Raw genomic sequence first — 9624 nt, forward strand, 5'->3', positions numbered from 1 at the left:
CCAAATTTCTAAGAGGAGACTGGATGTAAACACATTGAGGTATGGCTACCCTTTATGGGGCGGGAGGTGGGTGGTAGTGGTGACTTCTCTTTCCTTCTGTTGGTTCTATCTCCAGCAAGCTCACACACCCTATGACAAAATTCTAAACAAAAATAAGTGAACAAAAAACCTGGAGAAGTCTCCAAGCATGAAACAGCAAACTTCCATGTGAATAGCTTCAGAGATCACCGCATTTTACCACTGTACCACTTTCTGGCCCTAAATGAAGTTTTCTATAAAGTTCTATATAACTTCATAAAGTACAAACTCTATTCTAATTTATGGGAGGCTGTTAGACTTTTTGTCAAATTCTTTTCTTCTTCTATGGAAGTAATTATATGATGTATATACTTTATTACCTCGCTATGGTGTATTTTATTACTTGATTTGTGGATGTTAAACCAACCTTGCATTCCAAACATATATTGCACTTAAGTATAGTATATAATCCTTTTTATATGTTGCTGGATTTGGTTTGCTAATATTTTATTGCTGATTTTTATATCTATTATGTTTATTTATAACAGATATTGGTCTGTAGTTTTCTTTTTTCATGGAATTTTTGACTGATATTGAGATCAGTGTAACACTGACCTCAAAAATAGTCAAAAACATTTCCTTTTCTCCTACATTTTAGAAGAATTAATGAATTATTGCTAGTAGATCTTTTAGAAATGTTTTAATAAAATTTACCGGAGAAAGTATTTGCATCAGGTCTTTTTCTTGTGGACATTTTTTGACTATTCAATGTCTTGTATGTTTTATAAACTCTATTCAGATTTTCTGTTTCTTTATAGAGTTGCAGAAGTTAGTGTCTTTCTAGAATTTAGTCCATTTCATCTAGTTTATCTAATTTGCTGCTATACAGTTTTATACAGTAGTGTCTTATAATCCTTGTTTATTTCTATAAGGTTGGCAGGGATGACCTTTTTTTTTTATTTCTCTAATCTCAGTAACTTGAATCCCCCTACTCAGTTATTTACATAAGGATGTGTCAAATTAGTTGATATTTTCAAGAACATTTTCATGTATTAATCTTTTCTTTTTAAGAGGCTTTTGTCATAGGGTGTGTGTACTCACCAGAGAGACATAGACTATGAGAGGGAAAGTGAAAAATCACCCCCCAAGGGGGATGGCCATGCCATAATCCCACCTTCTCCTGGGATCACGGGTGCATGTGTGCACACACATGGCATAATTTTCTAGCCCCCATGTCTAGAACTTGAACTGTGATTGGCCATGTGAGAGTAGAGTGACATAACCACTACACCGTCACCTGACCCCATTTTCTTGTATTAATCTTATCCACGATTTTTCTATTATGTATTGCATTTGTTTTTACTCTTATATTTAATGTTTTACTCCTTCTAACTTTGGGATTAATTTTCTTTTCCTACTATCTTATGGTGAAAAATTAGACTATTGTTTTGAGATCTTTTTGAAGATAAGAGTTTACAGTTACAAATTTCCTTCTAGAGGCCAGCAGATGTCATGGTTGTTAAGGGTGCTGGAATCCCATGTGGCTGACCGTGGTTTGAGTCCTGGACCTGGAAGCTTGCTTTCTGACTTTCCTTTTCTCTCTCTCTCTCTGGATAATAAATAAAAGTTAAATTAAAAAAGTTTATTTAAAACAATTTCCTTCTGACTGCTTTCCTTGCATACCATAACTTCTGGCCGGTTGCATTTTTGTTTCACTTATCTCAAAGTATTTTCTAGTTTCCCTTGATATTTATTCTTTTATTCATTGATTATTGTGAAGTGCATTGCTGGGACCAGTAGGTGACGTGGTGGTGAAGGTGCTGGACTCTAACAGGGCTGACCACAGTTCTAGTCCCAGACCTTGCAGCTTGAAACTCGCACTGGGCTGGTGTGCATGCATGCCCAAAATCCCAGGAGGAGAATGGAGAAGGGATTGAGTTGTGTCCTTCCCCAACTGGGGGGGTGATTTCCCACTTTACCTCTCTCTGTCTTTTACCCTTGGGTAAAGAAAAAACTGGAAAAAAGGGCAGTGTTTAACTTCCATATGAGACAATGTGTTTCTCATTGTTTTCTGCTACTTTGGTTTGAACAACTTCCTTCAGTGTTTCTTATAAGGCTGGTCTGCTAGAAATGAATTGTCTTCATTTTTACGTATCTGGGAATGTTTTCATTTTTACCTTGTTTATAAAAGATACATGCCCAAGATGAGTGTAGTGTTGTGTATAAGATTGTTCTGCATTTATTTGAAAGCTCCGTTTATTAATTTTGTTCATTTCTCTGTCTATTTTTCAGGTTGTATAACACCTATTGATCTATATCTTCAGGTGCGCAAATTCTTTCTCCTGGCAATTCGAACATACTTTTGAGTCTCAGTAGTGACTTCCATAAATTTTAGTTACTACAATTTTTAATTCCAGAATGTCCCTTTTATTTTTTTAAATAATAATTTCTACCTCTTTTCTGCTATTTTTCATTTGATGAAAAATCATATCTTTCTTTTAGTCTTTAATCATGGCACCCTTTGGTTCTTTGAACATCTTTATAATGGCTACTTTGAAGCTACCGTGTACTAAATCTAACATCTACTCATTCTGCTGCTTTTACCTGATTTTTTTTTTTCTGTGTATGGGTCAAACATTCATGTTTCTCTGCATGTTTCACATTTTTTTGTTTCCTGGAAACTGGGCATTTCAGACCACATAACAATTCTGGATTGTGGCTTCTACAGTTCTGAGGGTTTGCTATTGGTATTTCCTTATTTATTTTTCTAAGGGGTTGACTGGAGTATTTCAGGGCTGCCTCCTTAGTCTATAGGAAGGAAAATTATAATTGCTGATACAGGGGTTTTGTTCAGGATAGATTTTTTTTTTTATTAAAATTGTCAAAGGAGGAGAGTGCATGGAACATGATCCCAATGATGTAAGTAGAAACACGAGGCACATTGGTGCTCGAAGATGCCCAGTCTCTCTCTGAAAAAGAGATCCTAGAAACTGGTAAAGAAGATACTTCTGGGTAGGACTCAGCACTGGTGGGCTAATATGAAGAAAATCTCCATTTTCTGTGTGTATATGTATATTCTGTGTGTATAATATTTTTATTATGTGTGTGTGTGTGTGTGTGTGTGTGTGTATTGCATATACACAATGTGTGTGTGTATTTCTTATAAAGGCTGGTCTGCTAGAAATGAATTCTCTTCATTTTTATGAAGAGAATTGTGTATATTATAGAGAATATATATGCATATATATACACAAACACACACATAAACAAACAAATAAAATAGAGAAATACACACACTGTAACCAGCAATTCCTTATCCTCTATTCTTTTTTGGTCAAGAAAAAACATTTCAGTTGGTCTGTACTTGTACATTTGTGTAAAGTTGCATACGCATGACAAAACAAATGCAGGTGGTATAATAGCTACATTGTCAGACTCCCACATGGATCGCAGTGGTTCCAGTGTCAGACTCAGTGCCTTGAAATTCAAGCCGGGTGCCTCTGTGTGCATGCCCAAGATCCCGAAAAAATGGAAGGGAAGGGATTGCAATGTGGCCACTCCCCCTCAGGGGTGATTTCTCACTTTCCCTCTCTGTGTGTCTCTTGCAACTGCATGTACTCTATAGCAAAAAAAAAACTCTCCAGAGAGAGAGAGAGAGAGATCCTGCTGGGGTCTATCTCGCCCTCATCTCTCACTCATGAAAGAAATGAATGAATAAACTTCAGAACCTCAAACAACTACAACAATAGAATCTTATACATCTCATTCTAAACTCCTACTTGTCCAGTATACATAGAAATCAAATTATTTAGTAACTATCCTTGTTAGCGATGAATGATTAGGAAACACCGATATATCAGAAGCGATGATGCCAAATTGAGTTGCTCTTGTGCACAAACTAATCTTTGACTACTGGTTAAATCACTCATAAAAATCATAACGCTTTGTGAAAATGTTCAACTTCAATGGCCATCGAGTAAAGGCATGTATCTGTTCTTGTCTTTTTCCCCTTCTCTGGCATTAGCCCTCAGGGATCATGATAAACCGTCTCTGTGTTCCCTTTCATACCAAGAGGGTCTCCCCTGATGCGGTCTCTTCTCTTAGCTCAATGAGAGTTACAAGATCATCCTTGGGGGCATTTATTCCCTCAGTAATTGCAGGCCGCCAAGAAAACTGTGAAGTTATTTTCAAACTTCAGTATCTAAGCGCCACTCTCCAATAGGTGTTCATGTCTTCTCCTGTCAGAGTTTGGCTCCTTTCTGATCAGCTTCACTGCCGCAAAATTAACCTGTTATTAAAAACTATAATTGTACTTCAGTTTTCTCCCATTTCTTAAATGGAAGCTGAACTCGGCTCCAAACCCCCTTGCCAGCAAGCGGCTGAAAAGCCCTTGGCAACAGAAAGCTGATTATTTGCAAAAGTGGGACTCCTAATTGGAAAATGTGATGGAATGAAAACAGTAAGTCCCCAGTAATCTCCTTCTAAAATGATAATGTGTTCCACTTAATGAATATTAATGTGTCATATTCATGAGCCTGGAGAATTTGAACCTGTGAGATAAGAATTTGTTTTACCTCGGAACCAACGGGCTCACTCATTCACACGTTCCCCCATTCACATACACAAGCCTGCCTTTCTTGATGGGACACCTCTGGAAGACTGCAATTAGCATGTACGCAGACCTCTAATTGGTTGTGAATTTTTTTATGACTTTTTTGTTCCTGGAGTAATTACACATGCATTTATACTTTTTATAACATCCTCTTAAATATTCCTAATGGCAAGGGGTTATGTGTTTTACCTGTCTTTAAATTTCACTACCCATAGGGAACATGGAACATATGAGATGTGACCAGTTTAAGAGGACTGATTATGTTATGAAGAACAAAAAGGAAGGACAAGTAGGTGCCATGGTGGATAAGGCACTGGACTCCCATGTGGCTCACCGCAGTTCAAGTCCTGAACACAGTGGCTTGAAACTCACACTGGGTGCACGTGCGTGCGTGCCCAAAATCCCAAGAGGAGAGTGGAGGAGAAGGGATTTTGATGTGGCCATTCCCCCAGGAGAGTGATTTCTCATTTTCTGTCTCTTTGTCTCTCTCTCTCTCCAGCAAGCACACACAACCTACAGCCAAAATCTCTTAAAAAAATAAAATAAATAAAACCCAAAAAACAGAAAATGAGAGAACAACAAAAAATCTATACACCCAAATTTGTGTTGCATTAAGATTTTTACCTGAGATGCTACACTTATTCCAATAATATAGTTATTACTTAAAGTATATTTGGAGCTTTGAGAGTTGGTCTATTTCGCCAAGAAAAAAACAAGTACTCCATACTATGATTAGCTTGGCAGAGACAAATATGATTCATTTCTGGAAGATACATTTTGGTACAGTAATGAGGGCTAGCGCCCATCAGGGTCTTGGCATAATTAAAGCTCATTTTTGAGGTCATTTCACTCTTCTAAACTTGGGACTTTTTTTTTTTTAAGAGAAATGATGGTCACTGTAGAAGAACTGCAGACATGAAATTTATTTTTCCATCAGTTGAGCATATATAAATGAACGCTTGTTAGATATAAAAATATGTGACAAGAAAGAAATACATGTTGTGGCAGGAAAAATTAGATTTTGCCCTACCATTTTCTAAGGGGAATGGAATTGGATAGTGTAGGGATTTTGTTTTGAGCTCAAAGCTGACCTGGATGTAATGGTATTTTTCTCCTCAGAGCTGAAATGCTGGTTCTGTATAAATGAGGAAAAATAGAGGCTGGTAGAGAAATTTCTTTAGGATGGAAGAAGTTGGAGGCTGCCTATTGGAAGAATTTTCTCAGATGGATGACAAAAAAACTGGGAAAGCAGACAACTCAAAAAGATCATTTGTTTAAAAAGAATAAGTTGGGGGGTAGGGTGACAGTAGATGGAATGGTGGTTAAGGCAGTAGACTTCCATATGGTCAACTGTGGTTCAAGTCCTGAACCTGGTAGCTTAAATCTCATGCCAGGTGTGTTTGTGTGCATGCCCCAAATCCCAAAGAGGAGAATGGAGAAGATGGGTTTGTAGTGTGGCCATCCCCCAGGGGGTGATTTCTGCCTCATGCTCAATCTCTCTCTCTCTCTCTCTTGCAGGAGCATGTGTCCTATAGCAAAAATCTCTCTCAAAAAAATAAATTAAAAAAATGCTGTGGGTTTGATATCCCCAAAAATGTATACTATGCCCCTTACGAAATTCTTAATGAGGAGCCAGTTTCATTTTAGTTATTCAATTAGTTATTTCACATAACTAAGGATATGTGCTGCAGGTTTTTCTGAGAAATGTTTGTGGCGACTACACGGGCCCTCTCCCAGTGAATGATACTCTTTTTCTGTGCTGGGCTCAGTATACTGTATATATGACCAGACAGGGGTAGGATACTTCCTATCCCACCCCGCCACTTCCAGCATCTTCCTCTGCAATCCCTACAACTCGTCACCAGTGAGGTAAATCACATTCTCCCCTCTCACCACTGATGGGTTCACTTTGGGGAAATCTCGGCTCAGCAGTCCCCAGCCAAATCTTCAGAAACACCATGGTTGAAAAATGGCGGCTCGTAAAATCAGCTTCATAGCAAATATGGGATTAAGGGGGAACAAAAACTAACAGTGGCATTCAATGTACGCAGGCATGTCAAAAATAAAGCAGATATTGTGGAAAGCAGCCATTTCCCCCAAATCAAGCCAATTTCTCTTCATTCTGAATTTACTCAGGGAAACACACGTTTGCCCGCATCATGGCATTCAACTATTCAGGGTATGTTGCTACAGGACATTGGAGGCTGAAGCACACCTGTATTTCAAGCCCATCTTCATGTGGCTGAAATTAAATTCATTGTATGTATATATTTTGTAAACAGGATCTTGCAGTGTGGCGACCCTCCTACCTCAGCCTCCCCGATGGGAGTAAAGATCCATGACCATATGTCATCTGGCTGTTCGTTTAGGCAGAGTTTTCAGTTTGTTACCCAGCCCTGAGCTCATGATCATTCTGCCTCAGTCTCCCCGAGTCATTGGAATTACAGGTGCACATCACTGGCCAGTCTTTAGATTGGACTAGGAATCTCACCCAGGCCTCCCATGTGGTCCTAGCCCATGGAGCATCACATCCCAGCAGTACACTCTGTCATGCCTGGGCCTCTAGTTAAACTTTTTTTTTTTTAAGAGACTGTTTGCTATAGGGCTTGTGTGCTCGCCAGACAGAGACAGAGACAGACATAGAGACAGTGAGAAATCATGCCCCAGTGGGATGGCCATAACACAGTCCCTGCTCTGTTCCCCTCTTGGGATTGTGGGCATGCATGGACACATGCTCAGTGTGTTTCCAGTTGCTGAGTCTGGGACTCAAACTACGGTCAACCATATGGGAATCAGAACTCTCACCACTACACCACCTGCTGACCCCAAAAGGTAAAACATTGTTTAAAACTTCTATTCTTGACTAGCAGATTTATGTCCCTGGACTCCCACATGGCTTATCATGGTTCCAGTCCCAAACTCTGGCTTGAAAACCATGCTGGGTACATGTGCATGCATGCCCAAGGTCCTAGGAGAAGGGAGAAGAAGGGATTGTGGCATGGCCACAATCCCCCCTGGGGAGTGATTTCTCACTTTCCCTCTCACTATCTCTGTATCTGTATCTCTCTCTCTCCAGCAAGTACATGCATCCTAAGTCAAAAGCCTCTTAAAAAAATAATTCATTCTTGGGATCAGCAGTTAGTATAATGGCTATGTTGCTGGACTCTCATGTAGTCAACTGCAGTTAGAGTCTCGGACCTGGTGGCTTAAACTCCGGCCGGGCGCATGTGCGTGCGTGCCCAAGATCCCAAGAGGAGAATGGAGGAGAAGGGATTTCAGTGTGGCCATCCCCCCTGGGGGGAGAGTTCTCTCTTTTTGTGTCTGTCTCTGTCTGGCAAGCACAAACACCCTATAGCAAAAACCTCTCAAAAAAAAAAATATCATTCAACTCCCTCCTTGGATTAAGTAGAAGCACAGGTTAGTGGCTAAGTGCTCAAACACTGAAATTTAAAGACCAAATTTAAAGCTCTGCTCTATAATGGATAATGGATGACCGACCTGCATGCCCCAAGGCAGAATTTAATAACCTTTTCGATGTAAAGGGAAAGTGGCTAGCTTTTCCAAATTCAGTTTAATGTTACCAACGGGTTTGTCATACACAGCTTTTATTGTGCTGAGAAAGATCCTTCCCTATCTATCTTGCCGAGAATCTTAATCATGAAAAGATTTACCAAATGCTTTGTCTACATCAGCTGATATGATCATACGGTTATCTTTCCTTCTGTTAATGTGATATATTACATTGATTGTATTACATGTGTTGAACCATCCTTGCATCCCTGGGATAAAGCCTACCTAGTCATGGTGCTGTTTCGATGTGCTGTTGGGTGCAGTTTGCTAGTATCTTGCTGAGGATTTCTGCATCTGTACTCATCAGGGACATTGGTCTGTAGTTTCTATTTTTGTGAAGTCCTTGTCTGCTTTTGATATCAAGATGATGGAAGCTTCCTAGAATGAGTTTGGAAGAGCTCCTCCTTGGGGGTCTTTAAAAAATATTTGAGGAGAATTAAGGTTAGGTTAAGTTTTGTACAATTCAAAGAGAAGCTATCAGGACGTCATTTTTTCTCTGTGGGAAGACTATCATTGATTTGATCTCATTGATTGTTACTTGTTTAGGCTTGCTTTGTGTGTATACACACACACACATACACATACATTCACTCCCTGTATATCATTAAAGCATGTAATATAGATGTTCCCAGTATTAATACATTAGGCTTACTGTTTCTTCATTGTTCGATATAGATAGCTTATATATGTCCAGAATCAGCTAAGAATTCTAGTTTGTTGGGAAGTAGTTGCTCATAGTATTCTCTCATGATTATTTGTATTTCTGATATACCTGTTGTAATCATGTCAGCCTCACTGATGACTTTATCAGACTCCTGTTTCTCTTTAGTATAGCTAATAGTTTGTGAATATTGCTTATCCTCTTTAAAAAACAGCTTTTTTCAATGTTTTGTAGTTTTTTATTAGTTATTTCAGCTCAAATTTTTTTTTTTTTTTTTGGTGGAGAGGTTTTTGCTATACAGTGCGTACGCTTGCCAGAGACAGAGAGAAAGTGAGAAATCACCCCCCAGGGGGGATGGCCACACCTCAATCCCTTCTCCTCCATTCTCCTCTCAGGATCTTGGGCATGCACACACACGTGCACAGTGTGAGTTTAAGCCACCGGATCCGGGACACGAAACGCAGTCAAATACATGGGAGTCCAGCGACATAGCCATTATGCTAACTGCTGGTCCAACCTTTTGGATTTTTATAGAGGTTTTCTTGTTGCTTTTCTACATGTCACAGGCATGTCCAAAATGATACACGTGTCAGGGATGTCAGAAATGACACGTCTCACAAATGACATGTCAGGCATGTCAAAATTGACGCACGTGACAAAAACGACATGCCAAAAACGACATACGTATCATGAATGACACATGTCAAAATGACACGTGTTTCACACACATCGAAAGTGACGTGTCAGAATGATACGTGTCAAA

This window comes from Tupaia chinensis, unplaced genomic scaffold (assembly GCF_000334495.1).
Source record: "Tupaia chinensis unplaced genomic scaffold, TupChi_1.0 Scaffold143616_1, whole genome shotgun sequence".
In the NCBI taxonomy this organism is placed as follows: Eukaryota; Metazoa; Chordata; class Mammalia; order Scandentia; family Tupaiidae; genus Tupaia; species Tupaia belangeri.